The sequence below is a fragment of the Lithobates pipiens genome, unplaced genomic scaffold (genome assembly GCF_037356315.1).
Source record: "Lithobates pipiens isolate NorthernLeopardFrog02 unplaced genomic scaffold, aLitPip1_a1.2 Scaffold_19, whole genome shotgun sequence".
NCBI classification, from domain to species: Eukaryota; Metazoa; Chordata; class Amphibia; order Anura; family Ranidae; genus Lithobates; species Lithobates pipiens.
Window position 1 is genome coordinate 386,715,871 of NW_027507764.1, and position 23,301 is coordinate 386,739,171.

At 43.5% G+C, this 23,301-nt stretch overlaps 1 protein-coding gene and 1 long non-coding RNA gene across 2 annotated transcripts in view; one reads left to right on the forward strand and one right to left on the reverse strand.

Moving 5' to 3' along the window:
* LOC143997010 (uncharacterized) overlaps nucleotides 1-23,301 on the forward strand; it is a 52,238-nt gene that overhangs the window by 6,271 nt on the left and 22,666 nt on the right. The gene's annotated exons all lie outside the window — the stretch shown is intronic.
* Nucleotides 1-23,301, reverse strand: part of LOC143997009 (uncharacterized) — a 48,722-nt gene that overhangs the window by 2,632 nt on the left and 22,789 nt on the right. The window lies entirely within an intron of this gene.

The following is a 23,301-nucleotide window of genomic DNA, read 5'->3' on the forward strand; positions in this document are numbered from 1 at the left end:
ATCGAGTAGTCAGCCAGGCCAGAGTTCAATAACCAGATCGGGTAATCAGCCAGGCCAGAAGTCAGGGATCCAAGTGGAGAAACAGCAAGCAGGATAAGGAGCCAGAAGGGATGTCAGCAAGCCAGTCTTTAAACAGGTACACAGGAGATGGTTTCTTGTGCTGTGACCAAGGCAAAGGCAGAGATGAAGTGAGCTGGACAGCTTTAAATAGGCAGGTCAGACGAGCAGGATCAGGAACAGCTGGGTAACTGTGGAGAGGGATGAGAGCTGGCAATTAGCCGACAGCTGAGCAGCCAGCCCAGAGAAGGGCTAAGCCAGCCCTGACAGTACCCCCTCCTCAATGACCCCTCTCCCTCAGAGGGCCACCGGGCTTGAGGGGAAAACGTCTATGGAACTCACAGAGGAGGACAGGGGCATGTACATCCGAAGAAGAAACCCAGGAGCGTTCCTTTGGACCTATCCCCTTCCAATGCACCAGGTACTGTACTGTACTATAATGCACTGAACCTACGGGAGTCAACAATTGATTGTACCTCATACTCCTCATGGTTCTCAACCTGAATAGGGTTACACTAAGGTGGTAAATCGGTTGCAGACCAACGGTTTCAATAAGGAGACATGAAACACATTTGAGATGCGCATACTAGGAGGAAGGTCCAACGCGTAAGCCACTGGGTTAATCCTGCGAAGGATACGGAAAGGCCCAATAAACCAAGGTGCAAACTTCAGTGAGGGAACACAAGGTCTGAGGTTGGGAGATGACAGCAAACCTGGTAGGAAGGCGCAGGCAGGCATCTGTGGTCAGCATGGAGTCTGTACTTATCATTAGCATGACGCAAAGCCTCCTGGACTTGTACCCAAGTAGAACGAAGACCACAGAGATGCTCCTCTAATGCAGGAATACTCTGCGGAACAAACGAGTCAGGAAACATGGAAGGTTGGAAATCATAATTCGACATAAATGGAGACAACTGGGAGTCAGAATTCAAGGCACTGTTGTGAGCAAACTCTGCCCATGGTAATAGGTCTGACCAGTTGTTATGGTGGTCAGAATTATAGCAACGTAGGAATTGCTCCAAGGACTGATTGGCTCGCTCTGCGGCCCCATTAGTCTGCGGGTGATACGCAGAAGAGAAAGCAAGCTGGATTCCCAACTGTGCACAAAAGGCTCACCAGAACTGGGAGACAAACTGACTGTCCCTGTCCGAGACAATCACCTTGGGTAGCCCATGTAAGCGAAAGATCTCCCGAGCAAAAATGGAAGCCAGTTCCTTAGAGGTAGGCAACTTCTTAAGTGGAATACAATGACACATCTTTGAGAATTCGTCAACCACCATAAGGATAACAGTGTTGCCTTGGGATACTCCACATTGAAATCCATTGACAGGTGAGCCCAGGGCCTCTCTCCATTAGGTATGGGTTGTAGGAGACCCACTGGAAGGTGTTGTGGAGTCTTACTCTGAGCACACAGGGAACAGGCAGCTACGAAGGTCGCAACATCAGCCCATAGACTAGGCCACCAGAATTGTTGGGAAATGACCCAAATTAGTTTATTCTTCCCAGGATGGCCAGCTGCCTTGGGAGAATGGTAAGTCTGGAGCACAGCAGTACGGAGACTCTCTGGGACAAAGCAGCGGTCACAAGGTTTCTCAGGAGGAGCATGGACCTGAGCAGCAAGAATTTTGTCACCCAAAAGAGAAGTAAGACTGGTGCGAACCGTAGCCAAGATACGATCAGGAGGAATCACAGGAACCAGAACTGACTCCGACTTGGAAGTGGATGAAAAATGTTGTGACAAGGCATCAGCCCTTACATTCTTAGTACCAGGTAAGAATGAGACAATGTAATTAAAACTCGACCAGAACAGAGCCCATCGAGCCCTTCTGGGAGAAAGGCGCTTAGCCTCAGACAAGAATGTAAGATTCTTATGGTCAGTAAGAATAAGAACCGGCACAGTGGTACCTTCAAGAAGATGTCTCCATTCTTTCAGGGCTAAAATGATCGCCAACAGCTCTCTGTCACCAATCTCATAATTGCACTCAGCAGGTGACAATTTCTTGGAAAAGTAGCCACACGGATGCATAGCTCTCTCAGAGTTAGGACGTTGAGACAGAAGGGCTCCAACTCCAGTCTCAGAAGCATCAACTTCTAGGATAAACGGCAACATAGGATCAGGATGTGCCAACACAGGAGCAGAAACAAAGGCAGCCTTGAGAGTCTCAATGGCCTTAATGGACTCTGGAGGCCAACTCTGTGGGTTACCGTCCTTTCTGGTCATATCAGTCAGGGGTTTGACCAGAGACGTGAAGTTACAAATAAACTTCCGATAGTAGTTGGAAAAGCCCAGGAAGCGCTGCAGAGGACGTAAACCCACAGGTCGAGGCCACTGTAGGACTGCCAAAAGTTTCTCTGGGTCCATCGAAAAACCAGCAGAGGAATGTAACCTGTTCACGATGAAACTCGCACTTCTCCAGTTTACAATAGAGATGGTTCTCTCTTAGTTTCTGAAGCACACGACAGACGTGTGTGGTGGCTCTCCAGGGACTTGGAAAATATGAGAATATCATTGAGATAAACCACCACACATAACTGCAACAAATCTCGGAGAACATCGTTAATAAATTCCTGGAAAACTGCCGGGCATTACAAAGGCCAAAAGGCATTACCAGGTACTCATAATGGCCTGTTCTGGTATTAAACGCAGTTTTCCACTCATCGCCCTCCTTAATGCGCACCAGATTGTATGCCCCTCTCAAGTCAAGCTTCGTGAAAACTGTGGCTCCCTTGAGGCAGTCAAATAACTCTATAATCAATGGAATTGGGTAGGCATTCTTAATCGCGACACGATTGAGACCCCTATAATCTATACAAGGTCTCAGTTCACCGCTCTTCTTCTTCACAAAGAAGAAACTAGCACCAGCAGGAGATGAGGATTTGCGGATGAAATCTCAAGAAAGTGTGTCTGCAACATACTCCTCCATTGCTTTATCCTCCAAGACCGACAAAGGGTAAACCCGGCCATGTGGAGGTATGGCACCAGGTTGAATGTCAATTGCGCACTCATAAGACCAGTGTGGAGGCAAACTACTGGCTTGACCTTTGTCAAAGACATCGCTAAATTTGCGGTACTCCTCCGGCAGGGAGGAGAGTGAACAGGTGTACAGGACCTTGGATACCTTCAGGAAGCATGTCTCACTGCATTGTGGTGACCAGGAACCTCAGCACGGAGCCAATCAAAAGAGGGGTTGTGCCTCTGTAATCAAGGATAACCAATAACCAGCGGAAACCTGGGTGAAGAAATAACTTGGAATTGGATTATCTCATGGTGAAGAGCCCCTACGGCCATGGACAATGGAACCGTCTCATGAGTCACATGGGCAGGCTGTAAAGGTCTCCCGTCAAGAGCCTCAATGGCAAGTGGAGTGTCACGCAGCTGCAGCGGAATTGAGTGCTGCAAAACAAATGCAGCATCAATGAACAGGCCTGCAGCCCCAGAGTCGATTAGACTCTGTATCTCTGTAACTGTATCTCAATGGATGGCTCAGCCCAAGAAAGGGTGACCGAGACCAGGGGCTTATCCTTCTGGATAACTGGGGACGAAACAATGCCACCTAAGGTCTGTCCATGACAGGACCTCAAGGTTCGGGCGTTCCCTGGATGGGTAGGACAAGACTTCAAAAATTTACCTGCCTGACCACAATAAAGGCACAATTGCTCCCTCCTCCTAAAGGCTCTGTCATCTGCAGAGAGACGCGTGAAGCCCAGGTGCATGGGTTCATCTTCACTGACCGACTTGGTACCAGGAGGCATGGGAGGTGAGGGAGGCACGGGTGGGACTGCAAAGCTCTGAGGCAAACTACAGGAGGCTTCCACAAGTGCTCCTTAAAAGAAAGTCTTTCTCTGAAGTCAATGAGGATGGCAAACGAGATCAAGCTCTCCAGCTCAGTGGGTATATCTCGGGCTGCTATCTCATCCTTGATGGAATCTGAGAGACCATGAGAAAAAGCAGCCACGAGGGCCTCATTGTTCCAAGCAACCTCTGCTGCCAGAGTATGGAATTCAATGGCATAATCAGCAACAGTTCTCGTACTCTGTTTGATGGACATAAGGGCACTTGGCAGCAGAAGCAGAGCGTGCGGGAATGTCAAATACCCTTTTAAAGGAGGCCACAAACTCAGGGTAACTCAAGACAGGTTTTTGCGTCTCCCATAGAGGGTTAGCCCAGGCCAAGGCTCTCTCAGAAAGCAAAGAAACCTACTTTGCTTCTGTCCGTTGGGAGTGGAACCAGACATACTTCTTATAGAGGTAATAATCGAGGCGGGTGCCTGCACAGAGACTGGTGCAGCAGCAGGGATGGCCTGCAACTCAGGTTGTACCAGAGCAGCCACAGTGGGGGATTCCAGGTGAGCCATGCGACTCAGGAGCGTTGTTGTTCCACGATCGGGTCACAAAGCTGAAGAACGAGGAGAGGTCTGTGTAAACAAACCTCTCCCCGTGCTTCCCACTGTGGCTGTCACCGATTGTCTGTTCCCTGTTATAGGGAAAGACGATCAGTGACATCACATGCCAGGCCACGCCCCCTACAATATAAAAAACACATAACGTCACACATAACCCCTCCTCTCCCCTAGTGGTTAACTCCTTCACTGCCAGTGTCATTTACACAGGAATCAGTGCATTTAAATAGCACTGATTGCTGTATAAATGGCAATGGTCCCAAAAATGTGTCAAAAATGTCCGACGTGTCCGCCATAATGTCGCAGTCACAATAAAAATCGCTGATCGCCGCCATTACTAGTAAAAAAATATTAATAAAAATGCTATAAAACTATCCCCTATTTTGTAAACGCTATAACTTTTGCGTAAACCAATCAATAATTGCGATTTTTTTTTAACAAAAATATGTAGAAGAATACGTATCGGCCTAAACTGAGGAAAAAAAAAATTTATTTATTTTTTGAGGATATTTATTATAGTAAAGAGTAAAAAATATTGAATTTTTTCAAAATTGCCGCTCTATTTTTGTTTATACCGCAAAAAAAACCAGGGGGGCGTGGCCGGCCAGCGCGGAAGATGGACGCTTAAGAACTGAGCTCCGTCGTGAGGGGAAATAACGGAACGTTTAGGATCCGAACGAAACCGTAATTCCGTCCGAAAACACTACCAAATAGCGAACGGACATCCCGTCTAACGATGTCACGAAAAAGAACGGGTGAATACCGACCGAAAAAACTTACAACACTAATGTACGCTCCCGAAGAGCAGGTCAGTGAAACCCAAAATGGCGCCGACGGCACCTCAGCGCCTCAGAAACATTACACAGCTCTCTCCTCAGAACAACAGGAGACTACAATTAAAGGGGAATTACCTAAATCCCCTACTCAAAATACTAATACTGACTCTATGTTAAATAGTCCAGCCAGAGCAAAAATGAGGATGGACACATTAATACCACAGCCAAACTCACAATTACTACAGCCCCAGGCTTCTAATTCTCCACAAATCACCCAGGCCTTACAATCTCCTATGGAATCATTTCCCACATCTGGACAACCAGTTATAGACACTACATTAAAGGAAATGCTAATTTCGCTACATTCCTCATTAGTCTCAGATTTGTCAAACCTTTTCCATAAATTGAGTACCGAAGTGAGCTCATTAGACAATAGAATCTTTACTGTGGAAAGGGGAATGACAGAATGTTCACATACAGTAAATGATCTTATTGATGCTTATGATGAGGTAAAAGAAGAACAGGAATGGGTCCGCAATAAATTGGCAGATTTGGAAGACCGTTCAAGACGTAACAATATCAAATTAAGAGGTGTCCCTGAAAGTATTTCTACACCAGATCTGCCCAAATATGCAAAAGACTTAATTCGCATGATTTTACCAGATATCACCCCAAGAGACTTAATAATTGACAGAATTCACAGAATTGCAAAGCCACAACACTTGGCAGCTTCAGTACCAAGAGATATACTTATGAGGATTCATTTTTTTCATGTAAAAGAAAAAATGATGTATGAAGCTAGATCTAAAGGTCCACTCCCACGCCCATTTGAGGGAATACAAATATTCCCTGATCTCTCCAAGCACACACTACAATTAAGGAGAGACTTGAATCCTATAACCAAAAGTATGCATAATCATAAAATCCTATATAAATGGAGATATCCTGCCACATTGCTCATTACTAAAAATGGATCTTCAAAAAGGCATCAAGCTTCTAAGAGATTGGGGTATAATTCTAGATCTGCCCAAGACAACCGATCCTTCTTCATCAAAACGTATATACCTCTGCTACATCAACGCAATCCGGATGCCCGAAAACATCAACCAATGGAAATATCCAGCTCTTAAATGATCCACTTACATCGTTTATAAATGCCCCCTCATGGAAAACATCTCTTTCTTCCGTTTCACCGGCATTAACGGTTTCCTCCAACAGCGGTTTTAGCTGTACCAGCTCATATTTGTGTTTATCACACACCGCCGAATTTTTGTTATATCTGTGATTGATAAGATTACAACTTATTGTTGCTATTTTGTGTGGTTTTTTTTTGTTTTTTTTACTATTGACTGTTCTAGTAAAGTTTTCATTCCAGGTTCATTATTTACTAATACATATTTGTATATTGGTCAAATCAACTTACTACAATGCCGTATCTTGATCATTCTTCCACGATCCACCTACTGCCTACTAACTGTAAGTGATACCCTTTTCCATTTATTATTCTCATTTATTGCAAGTACCATGCCAATTAAAATATTATCCCTAAACGTTAGAGGACTTAATCATCCGGTCAAAAGACAATCCCTTTGGCATTCAGCAAAAAAATTTGACAGCGATATTCTTTGTATTCAAGAGACACATTTAACTCCTACATCATCTTCCCTATGCCGTAATAACAAATTCCCCCATATTTTTCATTCTACCTTCACTACTAAAAAAAGAGGAGTGCTAATAGCAATAAGCAAAGACATTGACTTTACTTCACTACAGGAAATATATGATCCTAATGGTCGCTTCATTATTCTAATCTGCAAAATTAATGGGACTATATATACAATTCTCAATCTTTATGCTCCTAACTCACATCAAGCAACTTTCCTTAAGAAAATCTTCACCAAAGTCAACAAGATAAAACAAGGTCTTCTTCTTGTTTGTGGAGATTTCAATCTGGTTGCAGACATTTATATGGATACTACCTCAGCGGCCAAAAGAAATCCATCTCCTTTGAATCAACTACTAACCTCATTTGACTTGTATGATGTGTGGAGATGTTACCATGGAACAGAGAAGGACTATACATATTTTTCCCCCCATCATAAATCCTATTCCAGACTTGATATGTTTCTTGCTGATAAATACTTGTTACAAAATGTTAGCTCATCTATTATCCACGCCATGACATGGTCTGATCATAATCCAATATCTATTACCATTGATGACACCTCCCCCAAACGTAACTCCTTCCTATGGAGAGCCAATAATTACATACTACAACATCCAGTATATTCTAAAGAAATCGCTAACCACTTGAACCAATATTTTGAACTAAATGTTGGCTCAGTATCGGACGATGCCATGGTGTGGAATGCACATAAAGCAGTTATTAGAGGTATTATTATAAAACTTTGTTCGGTTTACAAAAAGAAAAGAACTCAACAAATTGACTCCCTTACCTCCCAAATCGCCAAATTAGAATCTGAACACAAATCTTCCTCACAATCCAATACCCTAGCTCAACTAATGCAGCTCAGACAGGAACTTAGATCTCTCCTTTTACACAAATATGAGTATATGCAACGTAAATTTAAAGCCACATCATATTCCACAGCTAATAAAGCTGGTAAAAAATTGGCTCAACGTCTTAAAGGTATACAAACTAAATCTAAAATTCACTATCTTTTCCATCCACACTCAAAAGACAAACTATCTAATCCACAAGATATAGCAAATGCTTTTAGTGATTATTATAGTGATCTTTATAACCTTCGTACAGATACTTCCACCCACCAACCGTCTCCAGAAGAAATTGATAAGTTTCTTAATCAGGTTAACCTACCTACCCTAACTGAATCCCAATTAAACTACTTAAATACACCATTTTCTACCACAGAAATCCTTGCAACTATTGCATCATTACCAAACAACAAAGCTCCAGGTCCAGATGGTCTTTCGGGGAATATTTTAAACAATTCTCCACATATCTGATTCCCCACTTAACGAAATTCCTCAACAAAGCTGCATTATCTTCTACTTTCCCTAAAGAATCATTATCAGCAATTATTGTTACAATTCCGAAACCTGGAAAAGATCCAACCTCACCCCAAAATTTCAGACCAATCTCCCTACTCAACCTAGACCTAAAAATTTATGCTAAAACTATAGCTAGACGTCTAGTATCCATTGTGCCTGACCTAATACACAAAGATCAATCTGGCTTCATTAAGGGAAGACAGGCCCCTGATGCAACACGAAGAATGATAGATTTAATTCACTATGCAGAATCAACTGGAACACCTTCTCTGCTTCTTTCTTTAGATGCAGAGAAGGCGTTTGATCGGGTACAGTGGACATATCTACAAAAAGTTCTATCAAAATTTGGATTTAAAGACTATATATATGGTGCTATTATGGCATTATATACACAACCATCAGCTCAAGTATTTTCCGCCAACATGCTTTCTCAACCATTTCAAATATCAAATGGCACACGCCAAGGCTGCCCATTATCACCTCTAATCTTTAATTTAGCAATAGAACCCTTAGCCGAACATATCCGCAAAGATTCTAAGATTACGGGAATAAACTTGGGTTCCACCTCTCATAAAATTAGTCTTTTTGCGGATGATATAATACTTATATTAACAAATCCTACCTCATCACTAGCCGCAGTATGCGAAACATTAGATTGGTTTAGCCGAATATCCTTTTACAAAATTAATACAACAAAATCTCATATATTAGACATAAAACTTAATGCTACCACCAGAAACCTCTTGCAAGCTCAATATCCATTTACTTGGTCTGAAGATAATATTTATTATTTGGGTATACAACTCACTAGATCCACAAAACATCTTTTTAAATCAAACTATAAACCATTGCTGAATAAATTACGTACAGAATCCCTGAAGATTACTAAATTGGAACTTTCATGGACTGGTAGATTAGCAGCGTTCAAAATGATGCACTTACCTCAAATACTTTACCTATTCAGAACTCTACCAATCCCCATTCCTAAATATTTCTTTACATCCCTACAAAGGCTACTCAATCAATGTATTTGGTATGGAACAAAACCTAGATGTGCTCATTCCAAATTAAGAAATCACAAATTGGCGGGTGGGTCAGACTCTATTGATTTCGAAGATTACTATATAGCAGCAATAATTGATCAATCTAAAGAATGGTTCCAAAACCCTCCAAGTAAACTCTGGAGTAACATCGAACATACCTTTCTATTAAGTCCCGGACTAAAGAACTGGCTTCTAAGCACTCCACTAGGGACTAAAATACCCAAAGATTTACCTCCCACCATGATTGCCACGACCAAAGCTTGGAAAATGTTAAACCAAGAAATACATTGTGAATCTAGTATACCCCAAATGACGATTCCTATCGAATCCTTACATCATCTATCACATGATCTATCTCTTCATCATTGGACTCAAAAAGGCATTAATCATATAAACCAACTTATTACAGGTACACAAATACAATCCTTCTCTGAGCTACAAAAACAATTTAATTTACTTCATTCAGATATATCTACATATACCCTACTACAAAATTGCCTCAACAAAATCAAACTTCCTCTATACAATATTTCGCCAACAATATGGACATTTCTTAATTCCTCCTTAACTCATAAAAAAGGAATCTCCTTAATTTACAATATTTTACACCTCAAGAGTATATTTACGAAATCCACCTCTCATTCACATTGGGAAAATGATTTACAAAAATCCTTTACGGATCAACAATGGAAACAAGCACTTAAAAGTATCTATAAAACTACTAAAAGCTCAGCACTATGGGAACTTACTCAAAAAATTTCACTTAGATGGTATTTGACGCCATCAAGACTAACATCCTTTAATTCATCTTTGTCGGATTTATGTTGGAGATGTAATTCCGCTAAAGGCGATATGTTTCATATTTTTTGGAGTTGCGATAAACTCCAAAAGTTCTGGAAAAGTGTCTTTCTTATATTAACAGACATAACTCAAATGCAGATTCCACTTCTACCTGAGTTAGCGATATTAAACCTAACTATAGAAAACATACCATACCCTTTTCGTCATGTAATGACACACGTCTTCCTGGCAGCCAGACTGTCCATAACCAGATTATGGAAATCTACAACACCTCCAACTGTCTATCAACTTTTAGATACTGTATCCTTACACTACAACTATGAATTAATGATGGGCTCCATTGCAGGCAATTTACCAAAAGAAAAATGTAGGTGGTCACCTTGGGAGGGATGGTCAAAATCCGCTGATTTTCTGAAAAAATCTTAAACAATATTTAGGCATACTTTACTGAGTTTTCAATTCCTGGTTTCATTCTTTTTGGTTAATTTTTAGCTCTATATGTATACAATGCTTAATATTGGCAACATTTCCCTCCCCTAGGACACAGCTGAGTACCCATAGAGGTGTTTAAGGGAGGCTAATATTTTTCATTTATACAATTAAAATATTTGTATTAATTAACTTTATGATTTTATGTATGTACTCTATTATTAATATCTTATTGCGTGAACTAAACGTCTTTAAGAATATCAGAAAAATATATTTATTTAGCTTTTTTTTTTTTTCTCTCATTATTGTTCTTTTGTTTACGCATATTTGAAATTTATTGTACAATGTACTTTCTATATGCTTTATTTTTAAAATCAATAAAAATCGATTGATCAAAAAAAAAAATAAATAAATAAAAAAAACACAGAGGTGATCAAATACCACCAAAAGAAAGCTCTATTTGTGGGAAAAAAAGGAAGCCAATTTTGTTTGGGAGCTGCACAATTGTCAGTTAAACCGACTCAGTGCCGAATCGCAAAAAGGGGCTTGGTCCTTTGGCTGTAAATTGGTCCGGGGCTTAAGTGGTTAAACAGGTACACAGGAGATAGTTTCTTGTGATGTGACCAAGGCGAAGGCAGAGATAAAGTGAGCTGGACAGCTTTAAATAGGCAGGTCAGACGAGCAGGATCAGGAACAGCTGGGTAACTCAGGTGAGAGATGAGAGCTGGCAATGAGCAGCCAGCCCAGAGAAGGAAGGGCTAAGCCAGCCCTGACACTATATTAGTGATCATTAACTTGTGATCTGTCCAACTTTATTCTGCTCATCAGCTATCCTTATTGTTAGTATATTTTATGTGCTGGCCAAGACAATAGGTCTTCTTCCAATATGGCCCAGGAAGGTCAAAAGGTTAGACACCCCTGGCCTAGGGGCATGAGGTTGGCTGAATGTGAGCCATATTTGAAACACAAATATATACAGTATCTCACAAAAGTGAGTACACCCCTCACATTTTTGTTAATATTTTATTATATCTTTTCATGTGACAACACTGAAGAAATTACACTTTGCTACAATGTAAAGTAGTGAGTGTACAGCTTGTATAACAGTGTAAATTTGCTGTCCCCTCGAAATAACACAACACACAGCCATTAGTGTCACTGGCAACAAAAGTGAGTACACCCCTAAGTGAAAAATGTTCAAATCGGGCCCAATTAGCCATTTTCCCTCCCCGATGTCATGTGACTCATCAATGTTACAAGGTCTCAGGTGTAATGGGGGAGTAGGTGTGTTAAATTTGGTGTTATTGCTCTCACTCTCTCATACTGGTCATTGGAAGTTCAACATGGCACCTCATGACAAAGAATTCTCTGAGGAACTTAAAAAAAGAATTGTTGCTCTACAAAAAGATGGCTTAGGCTATCAGAAGATTGGCAAGAACCTGAAACTGAGCTGCAGCACGGTGGCCAAGACCATACAGCGGTGTTGTCACATAAAGATATAATAAAATATTTACAAAAATGTGAGGGGTGTACTCACTTTGTGAGATACTGGGGGTTATTTATGAAAGGCAAATTCACTTTGCACTGCAAGTGCACTTGGAAGTGCAGTCGCTCTAAATCTAAGGGGTACATCTTAAATGAGTGGAAGCTCTGCTGATTTTATCAATCAAGTGCAAGCTAAACTTCTGTTTTTTATTTTCCTTGTATGTCCCCCCCGGATCTACAGGGACTTTATTTTCAAGTGCACTTGCAGTGCAAAGTGGATTTTCCATTAGTAAATAACCCCCACTGTATATATATTTGAAATGCATAACTCCATCGTATCCTACTATTAAGCACTGTATTGAAATAAATTGTCAAAAACAAATCCCAGGGGTCTTAATGCCATGCCAGGACCTTCTGCAAAGCTGCATTTGAGGAGTGAAGACACCTTTTGGGCTATTTATTCATTAAAAATAAAAAAAAATTACAATTACATGTACAATGATTCTTAAAGAGGATCTCCAATCGGTTTTCTGAAAATTAAAAGCTGTAGCTACTAACGTTTAACAAAAAGACACTTATGGTACCTATACCAGAATCCAACGCCCACCCGAGGGGCACCTGGGACTGTCTTTGGTGCGTGCATCTTAACCGTGGGCACCCTTCACAGTGCACATTGTGAATGGTCCCTGCAGTCTTCTGGAACCTGTGACGTGTCCCAGAAGACTGCTGGGAGGGAGGGGGATGGAGAAATTTTGCTCAGATCACTTAGGCGATCCAAGTGGAAGTGGGAACCTGTCAAAATCAGGTCCCCCAGCCGGTGCTCCTGGCATCTCCCCTCTGTCCAGTGCCCCCATGGGAAGCTGCCTACCATGGGGGCACCATGCATGCTCGCACCTGAGCTCCGCTGCTAAATCTATTGACACAGACAGTGGGACTTGGCCCCGCCCCCAGCTCTATCTTTGATTGACAGCACTGGGAGCAAATGGCTCTTGGTGCCCCAGCAAAGCCAGAGAGACCTGGAAGTGAGGGGAGATAAGAGCTGCAGATGTACATGGCACTGGATCAAAATGAGGGTTCAGGTAAGTAAATGGGTGAGGAGAGATGCTGACACCTAAACATTTTTTACCTTAATGCAAGAAATGCACTTTAAAGCAGAACTTCCCCTTTTGGGTGGAGTTCCGCTTTAAGGTTTATGCACATGGAGAGTTACAGATATTTTTTATACCTAGTGAAAATTTTACAGTGCTTTCCCATGCCTGGGTAGCCATATGTGCTGCATACAGCCTGCCATACAAGTAAATGGCTATACGTGGCCATATTCTTGTACTCCTGTAAACACTGATGCTTCTTTGAATTAGCGATTACCTGCCCATGCACATCCAATGTATTTCCTACATTCATACGGCGATGTACATCCATTCACCGTCCATCCGTTGGTAGGCTGTAAGCAGCACATTTGGCACCCTGGGCATGGGAAAGCGCTGTTAAATTTACACTAGGCATAGAAGATGCTATAAACTCTGTGCATGAACTGTTACACTAAGTAAACCAATTACTCAACACATGGGAAAATCTGTGATCTTATGCTCTGATAAATTGCACAGAGGAGACAATAAATCTCAATGCAATTTACTTTCTCTATGGCTGTAGAAGATGTAGATGCAAAATAAAGATGAGAGAGCTCTGCAAAGTTGACTAAAGTCCCTTGCACATGGGTGTCATAATTTACTGATGTTTACTGAGGAACTTGTGACACCTGTGTGCAAGGGGCCAAAAACTGTGTGTACTGACCTGTACTCATAGGCGAGTAAAGATACAGACGATTGTAGATGAGTAAAATTCTTCTTCATTGCCAGTATTGTAATATTCTCATTTATTCATGCTTATAGACGAGTAAACACATGTATGCGAGTAAATTACTGTACTCAAATGTAACATTTTCTATTTTTGTTTTATTGCCCTGTACTCAACACTGTATTACTGATATTTGTTCAGCTGTGTGCAATGTCCCATAGACAACAGTGTGTCATGGTTCCGTGTGCATTGATCCAGCGCTGGGTTTTACCTCCTGTTCAAGCTGCTTGGGTTCCTGCCAATCCGCCCTAAACCTATGTGTTATTAAAGCAGAGTTCCGCCCAAATGTGGAAGCTCCACTTATCTGCTCCCTCCCCCCTTCTGGGGGGTATCCGCTCTTACTTCTGTGTAATGGCGACATGACCTATGTCATTTGCGGCCCCTCATCCTTCCCCCCACTGCCTTCTGGGAGACACACACAGGTCCCCAGAAGACAGTGGCACCATTCAGAAAGCGCAAAGAGAAAGAGCTATCAATCTGCCAATTCTTTCTGTTTCTGGGCCAGGTGAGGTTTCCCGTAGTCAACAGGCCGTAAGGCTTGACTTCCTGTTTCCCTTAGTAAGGATGCTGGCACCTATACCTGGAGCCGATGGACAGGTCAGCATCAGGTGCTGACATTGTGGGCTCCATGGACAGGTAAGTGTCCTTATATTAAAAGTCAGCAGCTACAGTATTTGTAGCTGTTGACTTTTAATTTTTTATCCCCTAGGTGGGAACTCCGCTTTAAGCCTGTGCCCCTATGGCTTAGTGTTTGGAGATCGTGTCTCCACGCTGAAGCCGGTCTCGCCTGTTCCTCTGGTGTTTCCTATTTCTGAGTAAGAGTATTCCCTGTGTTGTTGTTTGATCCGCTCTCTGTGTTTCCCACTGTCTATGCAGTTATATCCCCTTTGGTTTCTGTCAGTGAATTTCTTTATTTCCTGTTGCTCTGTGTTTCTTCCTCCGTGTAGTCTCTATGTGTATCCTGTGTCATTCCAGCGTGCTATTTGGCTGCACTGTGTCGCAACCTGGGGGCTGGCACGCAGCGCAATATCCACACCTCCACTGGCTCTGGTGAAGACGCTCCTTAGACCCTGTGACTCTGGCATACCTTTATTGCATGCAGTCACACTGCCCCCACACCCTGTGAGGACCGGTACCCAGGTTCATCTGTTTAGTTGTTGCCTTGGTCGCTAGATCTTGAGTTACAGTCCCAAGTGTACTTACCCTCTGATTGTGACAGTATGATGGAAACATGACAAACTAATCCCCATCACCTGCTGTTTTTAACAACCAACTTCTCCAAAGGCTCAGTGCTCAAGAATTTAGTCAAGTTCAAGTCAGTCGTCACCTCCAGACTCTAACCACTTGTGTGGAGCAACGCTAAACTTTGCTTCTGGCACCTGCAGACTTACCTCAGGTAGCTCCTGCACTGCAAACTGCTTCGGTGGCATTGTCAACGCTTCACCTTCTGGCCCCGCCATGATTCTCTGGAGATCCTAAGGCCTGCACTGAGTTTGTTAACCAATGTAACATTCATTTTGAATTGGAGCTGCAGAATTTCCCTTCTGGTCGGTCCAAGGTCGCATATGTGATTTCTTTACTTTCTGGTTAGGCTTTGGCATGGGGCCTCTCCACTGTGGGAAAAGGTTGATCCTGCAACCAATGATATCACAGTGTTTCTTGCTCTTTTCAAAAAGGTTTTTGATTAGCCATGGCCATGCATCCTCCGCTTCACCCACATCAAGGCAACCTCACCGTTGGACAGTACGCTTTTCAGTTCCGCACCCTTGCAGCTGGACTTTCCTGGAACAATGAAGCACTTACGGCAGCCTTCTGGCAAGGTTTGGCGAAAAACATCAAGGACATATTGGCGTGTTATGAAATTCCTATCATCTTGGAAAATTATATTTCCTTGGCCATCCAGATTGACCCCTGTTTCCAGTAGCACTCCCAGGAGAGGACTTGGCAATGTAAATTCTCGGCTCCTTGTCTGGCTCCAACCATTCCTTAATTTCTCCCAATGACTCCATTCTCTCCTCTCAAGAAGAGCCTATGCAACTAGGCCATTCATGCCTGTTCATTGTGGAAAGAAACCATTATCAAAAGCAGGGACTGCGCATCTACTGCAGAGAAAAAGGACATTTCTTGAAACAGTGTCCACAGCGGCCAGGAAAACGTCCTAGGCTAGTATACCTAGTGGGGGTATGCTAGATCGTTATTTCTACCCCACAAGCCATGTCCAACTATTACAATTCAGTAGTACTTCCCCACTTCCATTGTTTCAATGGAAGAATTAATTGACAATTTCATCTCTGCATCCTTGGTAAAGGAATTCGCTTGGACTACAGAACCGCTTCCTCAGATCCTTAGAGTTTTGGCTAATAATGAAACCATTCTGGCCTTGGGTCCTATTCATTCCTGCACCACTCCTGTTAGGATGTCGTGGGAGTGGGGAGTGCCTTACCAAGAGTCCATTTCCTTTTTGGTGTTATCGCTGGCTACCTCTAAGTTAGTCCTGGGTCTTCCTTGGCTTTAACAACATTTCCCAATAATCGACTGGTCTGGTCCTTATTTGTTATCCAGGGGGCCCACCTGTCACACCAAATGCCTTGGCAAGGTGGTTCCAGTCAAGATCCTTCTTGTGGCGTTCTCTGAGGTTTCTTCCCTGGTGCCAATCCACTATCTGGAATTTCATGATGCGTTTTCCAAATGCAAGGTGGATCAACTTCCTCCCCACAAACCCTACGATTGTGCCATTGTCCTAGTCCCAGTTTCTAGTGTCCCTAGAGGCCGGGTATATCTCCTCAGTCTCACTGAGACAAAAGTCATATCAGAGTACATTACAGAGAATCTCCAAAAGGGATTTATCAAAAGATCCTCCTCTCCCGCCAGAGCGGGGTTCTTCTTTGCAAAAAAGAACATGGCTCCCTTTGTCCTTGTATTGACTACCAGGGGTTAAATGCCATTGTGGTTAAAATCCATAACCCGCTGCCACTCACCACTGAGTTTATCAACTTAGCGGGGCGCAAATTTTCACGAAACTTGATCTAAAAAGGAGTTTATAATCTTAATCTTATCAAAGATCGAAATGAGTGGAGGACTTCTTTTAACACCAGGGCCAATATGAATATATAGTGATGCCTTCAGGGGACTCTACACCACCGGGGAAAATTTTTGTGCCAGTGAATTCTAGAATAAAGCTGTTAAGTTGGGCTCATGACTCATACCTTGTAATGTTCCTCTCTAGTCTCAACTAGTGGCCAAGCCTACGCAAGAATGGTAAGCACTTTGTGAAAGCCTGTCCACTTTGTGCCCATATCAAGTCCCCTAAACAAACTTTGGCAGGACCCCTTCTCCTATTGTCTACCCCCGGAGAGCCTCTGTGTCACATCGCCATGGATTTTATAACTGACCTTCCCCGTCTGAGGGCTGTACTGTAGTGTGGGTTCTGGTAGACTGATTTTCCAAAATGGTATATTGTACCACCCCCTCACTGCCATCAGCAACAGAAATTGTGCCAGTCTTCATTTGTGATATAATAGAAATAGGGGGAAAACACTGCGCTATAATTAAATATATACAAAAGAAAGGCCTCAACAGCCAAAACAGCAGCCAACACCAAAAACAAACAAAGTTCAACAAACAAAAGGTAAAAATAGTGTAGCGCTTCTATAGTGATGAGTGTAATCAACAAAAATTAAAGGATAATCATGTAACAGAGATCATATGGATAATATAGATGGGTAGAGAAAAAGTCCAAAAATGGGCACAAGTTTCACAATGCAGCTGGCACGAGGGTGGCCGAACCGTCTCAAAGCAGGAAGAGATCCCACTAAGCGAATGTGTTCATGTGAATCAGCTTGTCTGTAAACATCAAGGAAGGTAGATAAATACTTCTTACCAACTCTGTTGGACTCACACAGTCGTATGACAGTTGAGTCTGAAAGGCTTGAGGTCACAATCTGGGACCAAGGAGTAAATCGAGGGAGGTCCGTTGAACTGGTGGAGGAACTCCAAACGGCTGTATGCCCGATGATGTATTTCACAGATGGAACATCAAGGTAGTTTGTAGTCCAGCTCAGACGCGGCCCGTTACACCGATACTCCAATCTCCCCAAGATGGGGAGGAAGATGTTTGGGGGTTTAGACCAAAAAGAAGGGAAAAAATGCCCCTGTCGAAGACATATGTGTCGAAACGCGTTGGGCTAGCTGTTGGCACCCTACATTGCTTTTAATTTCATTTTATTCCATTTTCTGTGATCACCAAGTCATTAATAACTTTTTGACTTTAATAAATCATTATTTTATACCGTCTGACCCGCACCATGTGGAGCCCTTTTTTCTTTTTTCCCTTCTTTTTGGTCTAAACCCCCAAACATCTTCCTCCCCATCTTGGGGAGATTGGAGTATCGGTGTAACGGGCCACGTCTGAGCTGGACTACAAACTACCTTGATGTTCCATCTGTGAAATACATCATCGGGCATACAGCCGTTTGGAGTTCCTCCACCAGTTCAACGGACCTCCCTCGATTTACTCCTTGGTCCCAGATTGTGACCTCAAGCCTTTCAGACTCAACTGTCATACGACTGTGTGAGTCCAACAGAGTTGGTAAGAAGTATTTATCTACCTTCCTTGATGTTTACAGACAAGCTGATTCACATGAACACATTCGCTTAGTGGGATCTCTTCCTGCTTTGAGACGGTTCGGCCACCCTCGTGCCAGCTGCATTGTGAAACTTGTGCCCATTTTTGGACTTTTTCTCTACCCATCTATATTATCCATATGATCTCTGTTACATGATTATCCTTTAATTTTTGTTGATTACACTCATCACTATAGAAGCGCTACACTATTTTTACCTTTCATTTGTGATATCTTTAGACTCCACTGGATGCCTAGAAGTATAGTTTTGGACCGTGGGGTTGTTTACTTCCAAATTCTCTTTGTAAATCCCTGGAAGTATCACTACAGTTTTCGTCGGCCTACCATCCTCAGTCTAATGGACAGTCTGAAAGAACAAACCAGTCTTTGGAGCAGTTCCTCTGGGCCTTTGTGACTGTTTACCAAGATGATTGGGTTGCCCTTCTGCCTTGGGCAGAATTCACTCACAATAATCACCTTTATGCCAGCATTCACACCCAAGTTTTCCTTTGCCAATACCCTGTACTCCTGAAATCCCTTCCTTAGAGGTGCAAAAGAATATGAATCAGATTTGGTCCCAAGTTCGGACCCCACTTCTGCAGGCAGCCGACAGACACAAAAGATTTGCTGACAGACATCTCCGAAGCATCCCTCTTTTTAAGCCCGGGGACAAGGTTCAGTTGGCTATGAAAGAATATCTGCCTAAAGATTTCCTCTATGAAGTTTTCTCCTTGTTATATTGGGCCTTATGTCATCTCTGCCAGAATCAACCCAGTTTGTCTCTTGGCAAACCTAAGAGCTCAGGGTATAGCCGTCATGGCTTATCTAGACGATTTGCTTCTCATAGAGAAAACAGTAGCGCTCCTGAACCACAGTGTTACCAGAACGCTAGAACACCTGGAACGCCTAGGTTGGATTATAAACCTAGAAAAGTCGTCCCTACAGCCTGCTACCAGGTTGGAGTATCTGGGCATGGTCATCAACACCGCTCAGGGCGTGGTGTTTCTACCAAGGCCAAAAGCCTTGGCTATAGGGGGTCTGGTGTGCCTAATTCTGGGCATAAGATCTTCCCCCATTCAGTTGTGCATGAGACTGTTAGGGAAAATGGTCGCCTCCTTCGAGGCCGTTCCATTCTCCCAGTTCCACTCAAGGCCTCTACAAAGATGCATCCTTGCGGCTTGGAACAGGAAGCCCCAGGCATTGGATCTTCCTATGTGTCTATCCCCAGGGACACGCAAGAGTCTCGTTTGGTGGTTACAAACCAAGAATCTGCTGAAAGGCAAAACTTTTCTTCCTCTTCCATGGAAGATTATAACTACAGATGCCAGCCTGACAGGCTGGGGAGCAGTGTTGGAGGAGACGTGCTCGCAGGGGAAATGGTCTGCGATCGAGAAGCTATTGCCCATAAATGTCTTGGAGATCCGGGCAGTTTATATGGCTCTCATAAACTGGTCTTACAGACTACGGGGTCTCCCTGTTCGGGTTCAGTCCGACAATGCCACAGCAGTGGCCTATATCAATCACCAGGATGGCACCAGGAGTCTGGTTGCACAAAGAGAGGTGAATCGCATACTTGCCTGGGCAGAAAGGCATGTTCCATGCCTTTCTGCAGTCTTCATTCCAGCAGTGGAAAATTGGCAGGCGGATTTTCTGAGCCGCCAGCAGTTGTGCCCAGGAGAATGGGCTCTGCTCCCCGACGTGTTTCGGAACATATGACGCAGGTAGAGTACTCCAGACGTAGATCTGTTTGCGTCCAGATTCAACAGAAAGCTGGACAAATTTGTATCAAGGACAAGAGATGCACTTGCTCAGGGGTCAGATGCTCTGACAGTTTCCTGGGATCAGTACAATCTGATTTATGCCTTCCCACCGTAGCCGCTTCTGTCATGGTTCCTGGAAAGAGTCAAGAGGGAAACAAAGTCGGTTCTTTTGGTAGCCCCAGCTTGGCCCAGGCGACCTTGTTACGCAGAGATCATGAAGTTGGCAGTAGGCAGGCCGTGGATCCTCCCTCTCCGGTCAGATCTGCTCTCACAGGGTCCAATTTACCATCCTGCTTTACACAGTCTGAGTTTGACGGTTTGGCTGCTGAGACCCACATTCTGAGGGATCGTGGGCTTTTGGGGCCAGTCCTTTCTACTCTGGTCAATGCCAGAAAGCAGGCCTCCAGGCTTATTTACTACAAGATCTGGAAGGCATATGTTTCCTGGTGTGAACCCAGGGGATGGCATCCTAGAAAGTATGTCACTAGCAGGATCTTGGCTTTCCTCCAGTCAGGCCTAGAAATGAATTTGGCCGTAAGCACTATCAAGGTGCAGATTTCGGCCTTTTCAGTGTTTTTCCAGAAGCTACTTGCATCACATTCCCTTGTGCGGGCTTTTATCCAAGGGGCTATGCAGATAAGGCCACCAGTCAAACCTCCGGTATGCCCATGAGATCTGAATTTGGTTCTCTCGGCTTTGCAGGGGCAACCATTTGAACCTTTGCATCTGGCTTCATTAGTTCTTTTGACTAAAAAATAGTTTTTCTTGATAGCCATATCCTCGGCTAGAAGAGTGTCAGAACTAGCAGCTCTCTCTAGCAAGGAACCACATCTAATTATTCATAAGGACCGGGTGGTAATGCGTCCCAACAGGTCCTTTCTGCCTAAGGTGGTTTCAGGATTCCATTTGAATCAAGATGTAATCCTACCATCCTTTTTCTGGACCCACAGTCCGCAGAAGAAGAATCTTTGCACACTTTAGATGTGGTAAGGGCAATCAGTATCTATCTTCAGGCAACTGCTCAGATAAGAAAAAATTGCTTATTTATTTTGCCAGAAGGCCCTAGGAAGGGCCAGGCGGCATCAAAATCCACTCTCTCAAGGTGGATTAGACAGCTTATTTCTCAGGCCTATAGTGTAAAGGGGAAGATCCCTCCTTTTCAAGTCAAAGTGCATTCAACGAGGGCTATAAGTGCTTCTTGGGCAGTGCATCACCAGGCCTCCCTGGCTCAGATCTGTAAGGCTGCAACTTGGTCATCAGTCCACACATTCACCAGATTTTATCAGGTGGATGTCAGAGGGCAAGAGGATATCGCCTTTGGGCGCAGTGTACTGCAGGCTGCAGTTTAGATCCTCCGGTTCTTGGCGGTCTATAATTCTGATCTGTGTCTCCCTCCCCTCAAACTGTGCATTGCTTTGGATCATCCCACTATGTAATGAAGCTCCTGTGTCCCGTGATGTATGATCAAGAAAATAGGATTTTTATATACAGCTTACCTGTAAAATCCTTTTCTTGAGAGTACATCAGGGGACACAGAGCTCCCGCCCCTCTTGGGTTTTACGTGGTTTCTTATTGCTTTGCTACAAAACTGAGATGCCTCCCATATAGGTGGAGTTATATAGGGGAGGAATTCTCCTTAATTGGGGGTTAACCAGTGTCCAATCACCAGAGGTGCCTATATAACCCACTATGTAATGAAGCTACTGTGTCCCGTGATGTACTCTCAAGAAAAGGATTTTACAGGTAAGCTGTATATAAAAATCCTATTTTCTTGTTCATCAACATTGACAACCCCTCCAACCAGTCCATCTCAAGAATATGAGGTTAACCAAATCATGGATTCCAAAGTCTCCTGTGGTAAACACAATATCTAATTGAGTGGAAAGGTTTTGATCCTGAGGAGAGATCCTGGGTTCCCGCTTCTGATGTTTCTGCTCCTCGTCTGGTGAAAAGATTCCACCTTCTCTTTCCCTTGAAACCCAGACCCCAGTAGCCAGGGAGGCCCCGTGAAAGGGGAGTAATGTCACGGTTCCCTATACATTTTCGGAAGTGACGGATTTTACCTCCTGTTCGAGCTGCTCGGATTCCTGCCAATCTGCCCTGGACCTAGGTTTTATTAAGCCTGTGCACCTGTGACTTAGTGTTCGAGCATCATGTCTCCATGCTGGTCCTCTGGTGTTTCCTAATGATGAGTATTTCCTGATTCTGTGTGTTGTTTGATCCTGTCTTTGTTCTCTGTGTTTCCTGAGGGCTGTCGAGATATCCCCTTTGGTTTCTGTCAGTGGATTTCTTCATTTCCTGTTGCTGGGTGTGTCTTCTGTGCAGGCTATTTGGCTGCACTGCGCCCACACGGGGTGTCCTAAAGCCTTGGGGCTGCCAAACAGAGCAACATCCACACCTCCAGTGGCTCTGGTGAAGACCAGGTAGCTTCTCAGACCCTTCCACTCTGGCACATCTTTGTTGCATGCAGTGACACTGCTCCCGCACCCTGTGGGCACCTGCATCTAGGTACACCTGTTTAATTGCTGCCTTGGTCATTAGACCTTGAGATATGGTCCCAGCTGATCTTACCCTCTGATCGTGACACAGCGCATCTCGTTTTAGCTCAGTAAAAAATTCAGGCTTTTTTACTCCCGTGTGCAAGAGACCTTAATGAGCAAAAGTAGACACAATGAATAGGCTTACAAATGCACATTAATATAAATAAGGCATACATCTTTTTCTCTATACAAGAAGATCCACTGTAGTATAAAGATTACAGAAAAACACTTGGATGCAGCCATGCTAAATAACGTGGAGAATGGGAGTAGATTACCCTACCTATGTTGAGGGCGAGTGGTCTGGTATGGTTTAGGGGGGCACGTTTTCTGCCCTATGCTTTCCTGGTCACCCAGGCTGCATGGCTGGATAAGGGTCTGATTTTTAAGGTAAACCCTACAAAAAAAAAAACATACAATACCAGATCACATGCTCCCAACACGAGACAAAGGTCCCCTCTGGCAAGTCACCATGTTGATGGGGACAAGGGCCTCATCCCCAGA